The sequence below is a fragment of the Lonchura striata genome, chromosome 8 (genome assembly GCF_050655825.1).
Source record: "Lonchura striata isolate lonStrDom1 chromosome 8, ASM5065582v1, whole genome shotgun sequence".
In the NCBI taxonomy this organism is placed as follows: Eukaryota; Metazoa; Chordata; class Aves; order Passeriformes; family Estrildidae; genus Lonchura; species Lonchura striata.
The window spans coordinates 24,204,406-24,217,653 of record NC_140710.1 but is presented as its reverse complement, the minus strand read 5'-3'; the positions used below and the strand labels follow the sequence as shown (position 1 = coordinate 24,217,653).

The following is a 13,248-nucleotide window of genomic DNA, read 5'->3' as shown; positions in this document are numbered from 1 at the left end:
ACAAAACACACAAAAAATAAAATATTTTTTTTTAATTGCTCATGCCATTCATAAACATGATCTGTCCTATCCCCTGCAGAAGACAAACCAAGAGACAGATAATTCTATCAAAACAGCAGGAGAATGGTACAACTTTAAATTATAAAAAAAAAGTACTAAAAGTCTCCTGCTTGTTTGTTTTACCCCTGCTTTAAATTTTGCTCTCATTTGCTGAGGAGAATCTTGTTTTTTTGCTTTAGATAACAAAAGCACACTTGGGAGTTTGATAGGATGCTGTCACATGACCTCTCTCTACACCCAAAAATATTTGTCTCTGAGTACACATATTTTATAACCTTGAATTCCTTTGCTTTAGTTGCTGCCAAAAACAGCCCTTCCAAAAAATGATGAAATATTCACCAAGGGCTTCCCTGATTTGTACCTGCAGCTGCTCAGGCTGTAAGGCCCTGCTAGAGGTGAATTATTTACAAAATTGGGTTTTAACAACCACAGCTGTCAAAAGGACTTGTCTCATTTCACCAGGCACAGCACCAGTGAGTGTCTGACAAAGGATGCTGATCTGGGGGTGGGCAGTAAAAATGAAGAGTGACTGTACCACTGAATGAGACCAAATTAAAACTCCTGTGTAACCAAACCTACCTGGCTTATCCCTCACACAGTCCTCCAGGAGGAAGGAGTCAGCCTGGCATGGCAGCACAGCTGACCACTTCCATGCTGCTCCTGAAGCTCTGGAAGGACTCAAGACAACACCACACAATGGTTTTGACAATCCTTTGAGACAGTTCCCATTCTTTATTTGAGCATTTCTTTAGCCTGATGCTATTTCATTGTTAAGGTTTAAATTTATAACATTCTGGCCTGAGAGAAGCCACAGTTCACCCAGACAGCTGAACCCTGACTCCACTAAACAGGATTCCTTCACTGCTCAGGACTGTCACCAGAAGAGATGCTACAAGCACATTACAGCATTTATACTGTAAATACTAATTTTAGACTGTAAATGGATGATACAAATCAGTCCTTCTTTTACATACAGATGTTGCTGGCATACAGAACATCTACCTTCTTATAAATATCACTGACACCTTAGAGCTTTCTCCTTGCACCTAAAAATCCCCTTCTGGTGTCTCTGCAACCTTTCTCACTGTAGCTTTCCTCATGAACAGCCTGTTCTGGAAACATCCTCACAGGTAAGACCAACCAGCATGAGTTATCAGGTGGTTATTATTGCATGGGCAAGAGAATCATTCCACAGGACTTAAACATTTGCCATGTATTGTCTTGTATTACCTGTGGGAATCCAGGGCTTCCCTCTGGCTGCCCTGGCAGGTCTGGGACCTTGGCAGGGGTCAGGAACCCCCCTGGACAGAGCCCCCAGAGACACTGGCTGTGATCTCTGTCCATGGAAAAGAGTTTTCAATCTTACAGGATGAATTACAAGCTCTGAGTGTTTGATATGAGTAATAATTAAGTGTGGCACAGGTACAAAAGTAAAATTTTAGGATTCTAGATTAGAGGTTCAAAGGGGACAAGAAGGAGGAAATTGGGTGTGCCTTGTCCTTTTTCTCCTTCTTCATGCCCTCCAGGTTTCACTGTGGTGTTGGCATTTTTCTGTTGGTTCAGGCTGGGACACACTGTTCAACATAGGTGACAGATATTGGCACGTTATTGTAAATCCAGCACAGGGAGTTTCTGGTATTTAATGTTTGTAACATCCCACTGAGGGCAGCAGAACATGTTAGAGATAAACAGAATAAACAACCTTGAAACCAGCACAGACCAATTATGACTTCTTTGGCAGCGGGGCAGAAAGACAGAGACTTTCTACAATCTCGGAATCATCAATACCCCAGATTCCGACAATTACCCAAAAAACCTGCAAATGTTTCACCCAAGGTGAAGAAGAACTCTGTCTTTCTCAGAGAGCCTCTGCTCCAAGCCTGTAACATGAGGCTGGTGTGGCAATGCCACCTGAATGTGCCTGACTGTCACTGAGCCCATCAACAGCTGCATCATAAATCCCTGGCTCTAACAAAGCACAGGGGCAATGCTCCAACCCAGCTGGAGCTGCTCTGCCAGCCCCTGGAGGACTGGGAGCAATATTGATCCTACCTGACTCGTCTCCCTGGAAAACACGGATCCTCTGGGCACCTCTAACAGCCCAAAAATTTGCCCATGCCATGCAGAAACCTCCACTAATCCCTGGGATCAAAGAGAAGCTTAAAGCTTTAGGGATTTGGCTATCCTTGGAATGGTGTTCTTACAGAACTGTGTTAGACACCTTCACTTATGGCTTTTTTTAGTGGCATTTGGAAAACCAGTACCTGAGGTTTATTCTTCAAAACGGAGATATGCTGCATTTGAAGTCTGAGGGTTTTATACAAACCATGTAATTAGTACTTGGACAAAAAGATCAAGAAAAATTTGTTGTTTTTTTCCCCACTGCTTAAGTGCAGGTGTACTTTTTAAGCAAAAGCTGGCTGTCTGCCAAGAAAACAGCTTGTAGCAGAAATTTATCAGGGGAAAAGCATCATGTCCTATTCAGTCTGCAAAATCCTGAGTATTCCTCAAAGCAAGCGAAGAGTTGAGGAGCATTAGTTAAAAGTTTTATTGCTATTTCAATGCAAATACTAAACCCTTACAAAAATTAATTGTAGCAAACACAATAAAAGGCATTTTAACACAGCACCTTAAAAAAATTATACTTGTCAGGCATCATGATATCTTCATGAATAATCTCTCATAAACCAAAAGGTACAAGATTATGTAGTCAACAACTGCCATGAGTGCAATGACCAAAAGGGTGATCACTGCTGACACCTAAGGGGTACAACCTCTTAATGGAATAAAAAAGTATTTTTACAGGAAATAACAATGATTTCAGAGCTGAGGTAGTAAGCTGTTATTCTGCAAAGATTACTAACCTACCCTATAAACAGATAAAATTGTACATGAGGCATACAAAAACTTTTCAGTACATTAGCCACTTTTTAAAAAACCCAACTGCCCCCTCCTTTGCCAAACAGCCTTAACTTCCACTGCAGAGCCAGAGGTGTTCAAGTTGTAAAAAGTAGGCATTTAACAGCTAGACAGACTAAAGAATTAAAGTTCTGTGCAGATAAAAGTAATTGTAATAGCAAATTTAACATCTTCTCAGATTCCTCAAGCCACCTTCAAATCTGGGGTAGGAGCTGGCAGCATTTGGATTCCAGGCACAAGCCAGAGGTGCCCACTGCCAGCAGGAACAGGGTTTGGGGAACAATGCTGATGACTTTCTAACTTGATTTAAAAAAAAGAAAAAAAAAAACATTTTGGTGTACAGTATTTCCTGTATCCCAGATGCTCAGAGAAGCAAAAGCAGGAAAACAAGGAGTTCCATGGAAAAGGTGCTTTCCAGTACCTAAAGGGGCTACAGGGGAACTGGAGAGGGGTTTTGGGTCTGAACCAAGGATTACCTTCATTTTCTGCCTCATAGACAACTTCATTGTGACAGCAAATCCATATCCAAAAAATTCAAATACTCACACACCCTGCTCAACATCCCCTCTCAACACGACATCCCACAGGGCTTCCCTTCTGATGCAAGTGGTTTAGTACTTACAAGTCAACCAACATGTTCACTGAAGTGGCATTCCCTCAGGAAAACATTCAAATGAGCTCCTCTATTAAATTACAAAATAGATCAGCCTGCAGTTGTTTAACATGCACTTGAGTTTCTCTTACAACAGGGCATCCATCAGTGTTTAGCAGGAGCATGTTCCTGTGCTACTCAATTCTCTTCTTGCTGAAGAAACATCAGACCTCTGAAATGAAGGTTAACCATTTTTAACATGCAAACCCATGTAGGAAGATACTTAGGACACCACTCATAATCATTAATGAAAATATTGCATTTATATGTAGTCTACCTGCATGAAATTCAATAAAAAAAATTGGCTGCAGGCTGCAAAAGCAAGTTTAAAAATGGATACCATTATCATTCAGCAACATTCAAATCCAAGGGAGGAGAAAACCCCACCAGCCTTAACTCTGTGATCTGCCTTTTATGAACTTAAAATTCACAGAAGGATTTTACTGCAGGGTACTCCTGTTGATAAATAACAATAACAATCCAGAATCCTGATGATCTGGATTAGAGGAAGGTTTCTGCATCCTCAACAGGAATTTTTCTCTAGAAACACAAGACAGCTTTGAACAAGACCTTTTCCATGACTGTGAAGATGCCTTCCCTGCAGAGACGTGGATCTCTTACCAACTCCTCATTATATATACATATATAGTTTTTTTTTAACAAATGAGTTCAGTTTCATGAGCTGTGTCTCCAGGTGAAGATGCAGGGATCCAGGTCACAATGACAAATTTATCACTCTGCACTGGGAAGAATACCAGAATAGCTGGGAACATGGATTTATGCTCCAGGCATCCTGACCCTGGTATAATCAGGAACAGTTCCCACAAACTACCTGGACTGCACAGCTGGAACCAGGACCCCCAAAAGACACCAAGGACCAGGAAAACTGCACCAAGGCTGGGACAGAGCAAGGCAGGCCAGACCAGGGAAAACATCCAGCAACAGAGATATCTGCTCTACCATGGGTCAGGAAGAAAAAGGTCATGTAACGTTCACAGAGCACAATATCAACATAGGGGAGAAAAAAATCATGCTGTTTCCAATCAATTGAAAATAAGTCAATAAAGTAAATTATCACTGCTTTGGTAGGATTCCAGCCCCAAAAAGCCAATGAAATCTTCCCCTTCCATGTGCATGTGTTTTCATTATACTTTTCTTTATATTGTAGGAAGACAATTCCATTAAATGAGAAAATAAAATGATTTAGTTCTCAGTATCAGGTTTTGTTTTCAGCCACTCACAAAACCAAAATTTTTGTATATTGTACAACAGGAATGCACTGGCAATAAGAGATTTAATTTCAATCCTACAGACAAGAAGCTCTGCCAGGCAGGTCAGTGAGACCCAAAACAGGAGGAGCTCTTGGCCAAGGCTCTCTGCAGATGTGCAGGACAAGATGCTCCATCCCACAGCACCAGGAGGACCAACACTCACACAGTTATTCACATTCACACAGTTATTTATTCACACTCACACAGTTATTCACACTCACACAGTTATTTATTCACACTCACACAGTTATTCACAAGGAACTCTGTGCACTTCTTCTGCCCTCTAATGCTCTCAAGTTTGCATCCACACACCTCAGCGCAAGGAGGAGCCCCAGCATTCCCTTGATTCTTGTACTTGAAAGGAAGTGTTTCAGATGACAGCAGAAGAGAAGAAACCAATAATGGGAAGCAAAAATTCGGTGGGGAGTAATTCAAATGTGAAACTGTTAATTAAATATGCAAAATACTCGCAGAAGCAGCAAGGGATAGGAAAAAGCCAAAACAAAACCAAATGCTGCATATACTGTAAACAAGTATGAACACACAGAATAAATATATCTACCTTCCAAACTGGGATTTGACTTTCTAATCTCTGGTCTACATATTTCAGATTTGCTTCTTTTTTAAACACATGTTCTGTGAAGGATGTCTCTGCAAGATTAAGACAAGAAGTAAATATTTCAGCACTTGGAAAAGAAACAGGAAAAACTGTTTGTTGTTCAAGATTTCTTGAATTCCTCAGAACACAGCAAACAGCTTCTGCTCCTGTTTAACAGAAAGGATTTACCACTATGTCAGTAAAGTGTCCCTTGTTACCAAACAGGCAGCAAGGAGCTGTGACAAGCTCGGAACAATTCTAGGCACAATTCACAGGGCTGCAGATAAGAAAGGAGGAGTTGAAACATTTAAAGCAGTTTGTGGAGGAGAAGGAGAGCTGCATGCAATTTTATTATTACTGCAACTTCTGTAGCATGAGCAGCATGAGAAAGAATCCCTCTGTGCTGGACAGTGTAAACATGGAGCAAGAGCAAGCTCCCCCAAAATGTCTCTGATTAAAGCATAAAACAGAAGATAAACACTAGCACAAGGTCACACAGAAGACAATTTGCAATTCCTACTCAAACTAATTTTACTTTTATATACACAAAAAAGTCAAACTGGGTTTAACAATAAACACTGTAACTGCTATCACCCAGCCCCTATAAAATGCTGCTTATTCCAGCCACCAGGCTGTTTTCAGAACATGGTGGCTACCACACAGATGATGGAGGGTACCAGAATTCCCATCTTACATAGGTGCAAAGAGACATCTAAACATAATTGCAGCGGGTTCCAGATTAAAACAGATCAACCCTCAGCCTGTGAACACAATGAATCACCTTCAGCTTAAAAGATGGTGTCCTGGTTTAGGCTGGGAGAGAGTTAATTTCCTCCCTAGTAGCTGGTTCAGTGCTGAGGTTTGGGTTCAGCCTGAGAATAATGTGGATGCTTCGGCAGCTGCTGAGCAGAGCCCAGCCCACGTCAAGGACTCTGCGGCGTCCCAGGCTCTGCCAGGGAGGAGCTGCAGCAGGAGCTGGGCTGGAGCAGGGCCAGGAGAGCTGATCCCCCGGGCAGAGGCCACCCCACAGCCCGGGATGCCAGCCCAGGGTGTGACTGGGGCAGTGGGCAGAGGGGCTGAAGGATGCTGAGGGACAGGCTGGGCATCAGTGGGTGGGCGGGGAGGGGCTGCACTGTGATCACTCATCTCTCTGGACTGTACTCCCTTTTTTATGGTCTCCCTTCTCATTATCATAACAGCAACAATAATACTAATAATATCATTATTGCTTAATTCAAGTATTAAACCGTCCTTATCTCAACCCACAAGCTGTACCTTTTCCTGATTCTTCTCCCATTCCCCCAACACCTGCTCAGCCAGGCCAGGTTGTCTCCAGAAGCAGACCCAGTCAGCTGAGGGCTCTGCAGCCAGCCCCTAGCACCAGCTAAAACATTCCATGCCCACAGGCTGAGCCAATGCTCAGGACACTGCTGGGCTCCTGACAGGAGCAGTTTTATGGGAAAAGGAGAGTAAGCCTTTTGGGGAGAGTTTTATGGGGAAAAGGGAGATGAAAGGTAGACCAGGGTGAATCTCGTGCACACAAACTGACAAGGAGAGACACGCAGTGATTGAGGCTGTACATAATAAACACAACTGGGAAGAGTCTAGACAGGCTTTCAGTGTGTAAATATCAAATTATATGAAACACGCTGCAGGGATTTGTAGCAACCTCTCATTTTAAGGTTCTACCTGAAATTTAAAAGAAAGGCAGCAATACCATCCCTGGCTCCTTGCCTAAGCAGATTCTGCTGATTTGCTTAACCAGACAAATCACATAAACCCTGTGGTTTATAAACACCTTTACAAGTTCATTCTCAATGAGTAAATTGAGAAAACCTATGGGTCTGAGTTTTTTCCCTGAAGAAAAAGTGGGTGAGGGAGGAAAGTCTCCTTTCCCTTCATCCTTCTTCATTTTCACAGCAGGCTACAAAACTGCCTTGTGCCCAGTTCTGTCACCGTCCTGCCCGATGCTCACAGGATTCTATTTTCCCTTTGAGAACAACATGAAAATAGTTTCCCACTGCTTTCTTCCCAAACACTTTGCCTAAATTATTAAAAGGTAACATTAACTGGTCCTGGCACAACCCTTGTGCTCTGGAAAAGCTTCCCACAAAGCACATCTGAACCACCAATCCTTTACCAGCTCTCCAATTTCAGAAATGAATCAGTCTTGCAGTTAAAACTCCTCACATGCTCCTGTGATGGGCAGCAAAAAAAAAAAAGTCAGTGATACACTATGTAGCCTGCTAAGTTAAATGAAAGATTTGGGGTGTCTGTAAAGGGGGTTTGATCTTTCACTCAATAAATAAACAAATAAATAAGTGACCCAGAAGATGAATGCAGCTCACCCTGAACACAGGGTAGAGAATTCCAGAGGGATGTCCAGGACTGTATCAAAAAGCCACAAGTTCTGAGATGTTTCCTCTCAAATTATTCCTTTTGGGACCAAAGACAAACCACTGGGTTTCTGCTGGATGCAAAGCCACAGGTGTAACTCACCTGTCTCAAAACAGCTACACATCAGTGCACATCTGGGAATCTCTACCATGGAGCATCACACTATGTGGAAGAAATTGGATCCTCCCCAGAGAGCTTGCTCTTTAGGATGATGCCCTCTGAAACTTCAATTTTTTCCCTCTTCTCTTTACTTTCTGTCCTTCTTAAAAGAAAAGCTGGGCAAGGACAGTTTTAGCAGGCCCATCTCAAAATGCTGAAATTGCTTCAAAGGTTCCCTGATGGAGAAATACCAGCACAATAGTGTGATTTTACAAGAAAACTTGAATCCCATGAGAAAAATTAGTATTTTAAGCTATTTAATACTTCCCATCTCTTTATCAGAATAGTACTGATTTTCTTTTCAGCCAAAGCACTTCAAACATACACATACTCACATACTTCAAGCTTGAGGGCCCAAAGTTACACATATGCCAAGAGGGTCTGATGAAAGAAAACCAAAACTACCAGCAAAGACTTTTGGCTCAGCAGTGAAGTGATCAGCTTGCCACAAGTACTTCCATGGCCCATAGTGGGCCAGAAGCAGCACTGTGTGTTTGTTTTATTAACAGTAAATTCAATTATCTCAAATATGCCTGACATCACCATTGCTCCACATCAGATGCCATTCTCCAGCTCTGTCTCCTCCTCTCCTCCAGGCTTCCAGTAAAATTAGACTTTGCATTAAACTTCCAGTAAAATAATTACAGCTGGCAGGTATTTTTCAACACTGATTTGGAAGCCAAGAAACCAAAGCAAAACAAAACAATGTCAAAGTCAAGCATTACTCAACTTCCCTCAGAAATAGCTTGTTCTGTAACTCAAACACTGTTACTGGCAGATGGTTTTGCTCTCCACTATTTCATGTGCTCTGTCAACTTCACAAAAGCACTGGCTGTATACCTTACAAAATTTCCCTAAGATAAAATAGGGGAAAATGTCTCAAGGCCTTCAAAACAACAACAGAAAATTATGACAGAGAGAAAAAGTCCTCCTCAAATGCTGTGGACATTTTTATTGTGGAGAAAACAATGAAAAGAAAAAGGAAAGCAAGAAGGAGCTAGAATCCTTCACAAGATTTCTAAGCAGCATGCATCACCACCATCACTTTCTTCTGCATGCAGATGATATGCTAACAAGCCCTTTAGATAATTTAGTCCATATATATGCTGTGTAGGTGTTTGCTAAAACACTAATGCCAGCATCCAGTCACTACAACGGGTGTGCTTTCTACTTTATTGTATTAAAAATTGTTAAAAGTTGTTACAGAAAAATGCGACAAGAAAAAGAACTCAATTTTCAGAAATATTTCAAGTCCGTTCACCTCCATTTATTTTTCACCAGCAGTTTTGCACCACCAATGGCTGTTGTTAGAGCTGTTTCCTCCTGGCATTGCTAACTCAGCATTCACTTGATTCCCACACTTTATCATTCCCCTTTCCTGTTTTTGCACTCACTGCTGCCTTTTGAGGATGCTGAGTAGGGGCAGGATGAAAAATTGAGATGAGAGCCCTCAGCTTTCTGAACAGCAACCTAGCAACCTCAGGAAGCAAAGCATTGAACAAACACACTGGAATGCTGATCTTTAATTTTCGGGTCATTTAGCCAAAAATGTGATGTACAGAAAGGAAAAAGTGATGTTCTAACAATCCCTGACGTTTTAAGAACAACAATTCTGTCCATTCAGAGAATCATACCTAACACGTTTTCCTCTGTCTGTACCTACCACTTCTGTCTCATTCCATACTCCTACAAAAATTCAGGATGTTTAACAAAAAGTGAACCAGGTTTGACTGCAAACATCTTTTGCCAGGATAACTCTCAAAATTGCCCAAGGGCTTGAGACACTCAGATGTTTTTAACTAATAATTGAATAGGACACTGCATTTTGTATAGCTCTGAGATGGCTCTGAGACCTTTGTCAGTGTTTTTTTTTCCCCACATATACATAGCGAAGAGGATGGATCATTCTGCAGATGAGTCACTAGTGAAACAACAGAATAAACTCCTGTGAAATGCTGTGGGGTTTCTGCTTAACATTCTCTAGCACCTTCCTGGGGTAATTTGGCAAGGTTCTGGCAAACGCTCCTCCCACAGAAATCAAGCAGCGATTTTGTCAGTGAAATTAATCTAGAAATGCTTAGTATTCATTTCAGTCTCCACTTACCTTCTCCTCCTGCTTCAAGTTTGCTTCCTCACAAAGCTGACAAAGGAGAATGGAAAGCCACCAGGAGCAGGGTGACTGCTGACACCAAACCAACAGCCAGCAGAGATTTCCACACCTCCAGACAAAGCTCCAGCACATTTGCTACTGCCTGAATATTTGCTAGACCTGAACGTGGTCTAGATTGGCTTCCACCTGTAACAAGTTCAGCAGGAACATCTTCTGGCTAAAGCCAATTAACACGTGTAAAATGAAGGGAGAGTGAAAGGTAGGGGTAGGTGAGGCTTTGGTGCCAAGCAATCAGCAGAAACCCAGAGCTTCCTGCTGCCATGGTCTGTCTGCACATTCACCCACCCTCCCAAAATCCAGACAGACCTGCACACTCTCCTTGGACACAGGCACCCCAGTAATTACTGCCACCCAATTCAATCTGCACACAAATCACTAATTAACTCGGAACACGCACAGGTACCCAACCCAGAATCACAGATAATGCCCCTGTCTGTCACCAGTGCTAAACTCAGAGTCACCAGGGGACACTGGGTGCTTACCTGGACAGCAGTCCTGTGCTGCAATCTGCCCTATTGTCTCTGCATGTGTTCTGCTACTTATTTATCCCTATTACCTTCTATTTATCCCTATTACTTTCTTATTTATCCCTATTACTTTGTGGCTTTGCACAGCTCCCTGACAGGAGGGTGCAGCTCTGCTCCCAGGGAACAGGGATGGGACAAGAGGGAATGGCCTCAAGCTGTGCCAGGGAAGGGTTAGACTGGGAATATTGGATTGAATATCAGGGAAAATTTCTTCATTCAATGGGCAGTCAGACTCCAGAACAGGCTGCCCAGGGCAGAGATGGAGTCACCATCCCTGGGGGCATTCACAAGACATGTAGATGTGACACTTGGGGACACAGGTTAGTGGTGGGCTTGGCAGTGCTGGGGGAACAGCAGGACTCGATCTTATAGATCTTTTAAAACTTTAATGACTCTAAAATTGTACTTAAAAGCTACAATATAGATTATTATTAAAAATGTTACAAATATATCTTCAGTTATGGACACTTGGAACTCCTACCACCCCTGCTCCCACATCTGCACAGAGGCACTTCAGGAAACTGGACATGCCAAACCCTTTGTTCTTAGAGTCACTGCCCAATCACTTCAGTCATTTTATACTGGAATCAGACAGAATAGAATAAACTGCTTATTTACCATACAAATTATAGCAGGACTAAAAACATTCTGATTGGCAGTGCATAGTTGAGTAGGCAGAAAACATGAGGAAAAATGCAATCTTAAAAAAAAGTGACCAACTCTGAAAGTAAATTATTTTTTCTACTGGCTTCAAAGAGACTAAATTAAGAGAGTTTTATCAAAACAAATTATTACATCTATAAACATGAAAGTGAGTTTTGTCACAAGCAAACATTTGTACACCACAAGCACTCAGTAACAGCACACAAGGAACAAGTGCAGTGACAGTGTGCTCAAAATTCACCACTTTGATTAGACTGTCAGTCCCTTAACAGATGATAATCCATCATTCCTCAGAGATTGCAGGAATGCCAGCACTTCATTCAGCACTCACCGGAGAGGAAGATAAGAAAACAATGTAAAAGAAATTAAAGACAGGCAACCCCCCACCACCATCCTCCAAACCCAAGAGAACAGTTGTCCTTTTTGTAAATGGGGAAAGCACTTTACGCCTTCATTCCCCTGTGCTGAGCAGAGGTGGTTGGCATTTTTACACCACTTCACAGACAGGAAAGCAAAGGACAAGTAGCACAGCAGAGGCAAAAGAAAGTTCCACCTTTCCATCCCTCTGCTCTTATATCCATGGAAGAAACAGGCCTTTTTCATTTTCAAATGTGATGGCAAACTTTCATTATATTCCTTTGCTTTCCCAAACTATTGTTATCCCAACAGCTCAGCTGGGGATGTACAGAAACAAAGGAAGAAGCAATTCCTTCTTTAGGAAGCCTTCAGTGGAATCCCCCAATCCCCCCAGCCATCCTACACAGACCCCACAAGCTCTCCCAAGACTTTAAAGGTGAGTTGACAATACATTTATTCCAAACAACATCCAGTCTGTGAAGTCCATCTTGTCCTGCACCCAAGAGAAACCAAAAGCAGATTACATGGGAAATGGTGTAGGAATGCAGAAACCATCAGGTGGTAACACCACCCCCTACCCCAACTCAGGTACAGGGGCAACTCTTTTCTCCTCAATGAGCAGCTGAAGTTGCAGAAGTGCAACACAGCAAGTCAGCATGGACTGACCACCATGGCTGTCGGGCTCTCCTGTCCATTTCCTCCCTCATCCTTCCCTCTTCCCTGCCTTGTGAGCTTTGGAAAACCAAACTCCTTGCTGAAAGGCACGACTGCACTTCCCAGAACAACACCTGATCTCATCTGGGCTTTCCCTGCACCCACGTAACACAGCTGGCAATGTGGTGAGGGGAAATTTAAGAAGAGGAAGTGGGAAATGGTGCCAGTGCTGGAGAGAGGCAACTCCACAAGAACAGCTTTTTGACCTGGAAGAAAAATCAGCCAAAGAATTTTTTAAGAGCTTTTTAGAAGCACCTTAAAATTCTAAGCCAGTAACGAAAACCCCCATGGAACAACTTTATGTTGCCTAAGACTTTGCAGAGAGCACACACACGAGGCTCCCTGCCCAAAAGCAGCACTGGAGCTCTTTGTCCTGGACACGAGGTGCACATGAGGTTCCCTGCTGCTCCAGCTCTGTGCCTTCCCTCCCCTGCCTCTGCTGACAAGCCAGCTCTTGCTCCTTGGTGTCCTGCCAGGACCTCTCCTGTCAAACATCCCACGTGCCAGCACAAGCGGCGACACGAAGCTGCATGGAAATTGGTGCTGCTCTGGCTTTTGCAGGTCACTGCAACACCACACAGCATGGGTGGGGACATAAAACAGAAATAGCAGCAAGCCTCCATCGACAGAGCAGGGCCCTTGACCAGTCAAAGCTACTGGAATCACAAATCACTGCATCCCCACAGCCAGCACCAGTGCTCCCTCTTTCCCAACAGTGTGTCCATGCCACAATGAGACTGATTTCTTCCATCAAGCCCCAT

General features: G+C 42.9%; 1 protein-coding gene across 2 annotated transcripts in view; it reads right to left on the bottom strand.

Moving 5' to 3' along the window:
• Window positions 1-13,248, bottom strand: part of C8H1orf21 (chromosome 8 C1orf21 homolog) — a 106,100-nt gene that overhangs the window by 80,181 nt on the left and 12,671 nt on the right. The window contains exon 1 of one of the 2 annotated variants that reach the window (XM_085586596.1): window positions 5,465-6,476. The exons of the other annotated variant lie outside the window; for it this stretch is intronic. The gene's annotated coding sequence lies outside the window, so the exon portion shown is untranslated. Of the gene's footprint in view, window positions 1-5,464; window positions 6,477-13,248 lie in introns of those variants that run through there. 2 annotated transcript variants of the gene reach the window in all.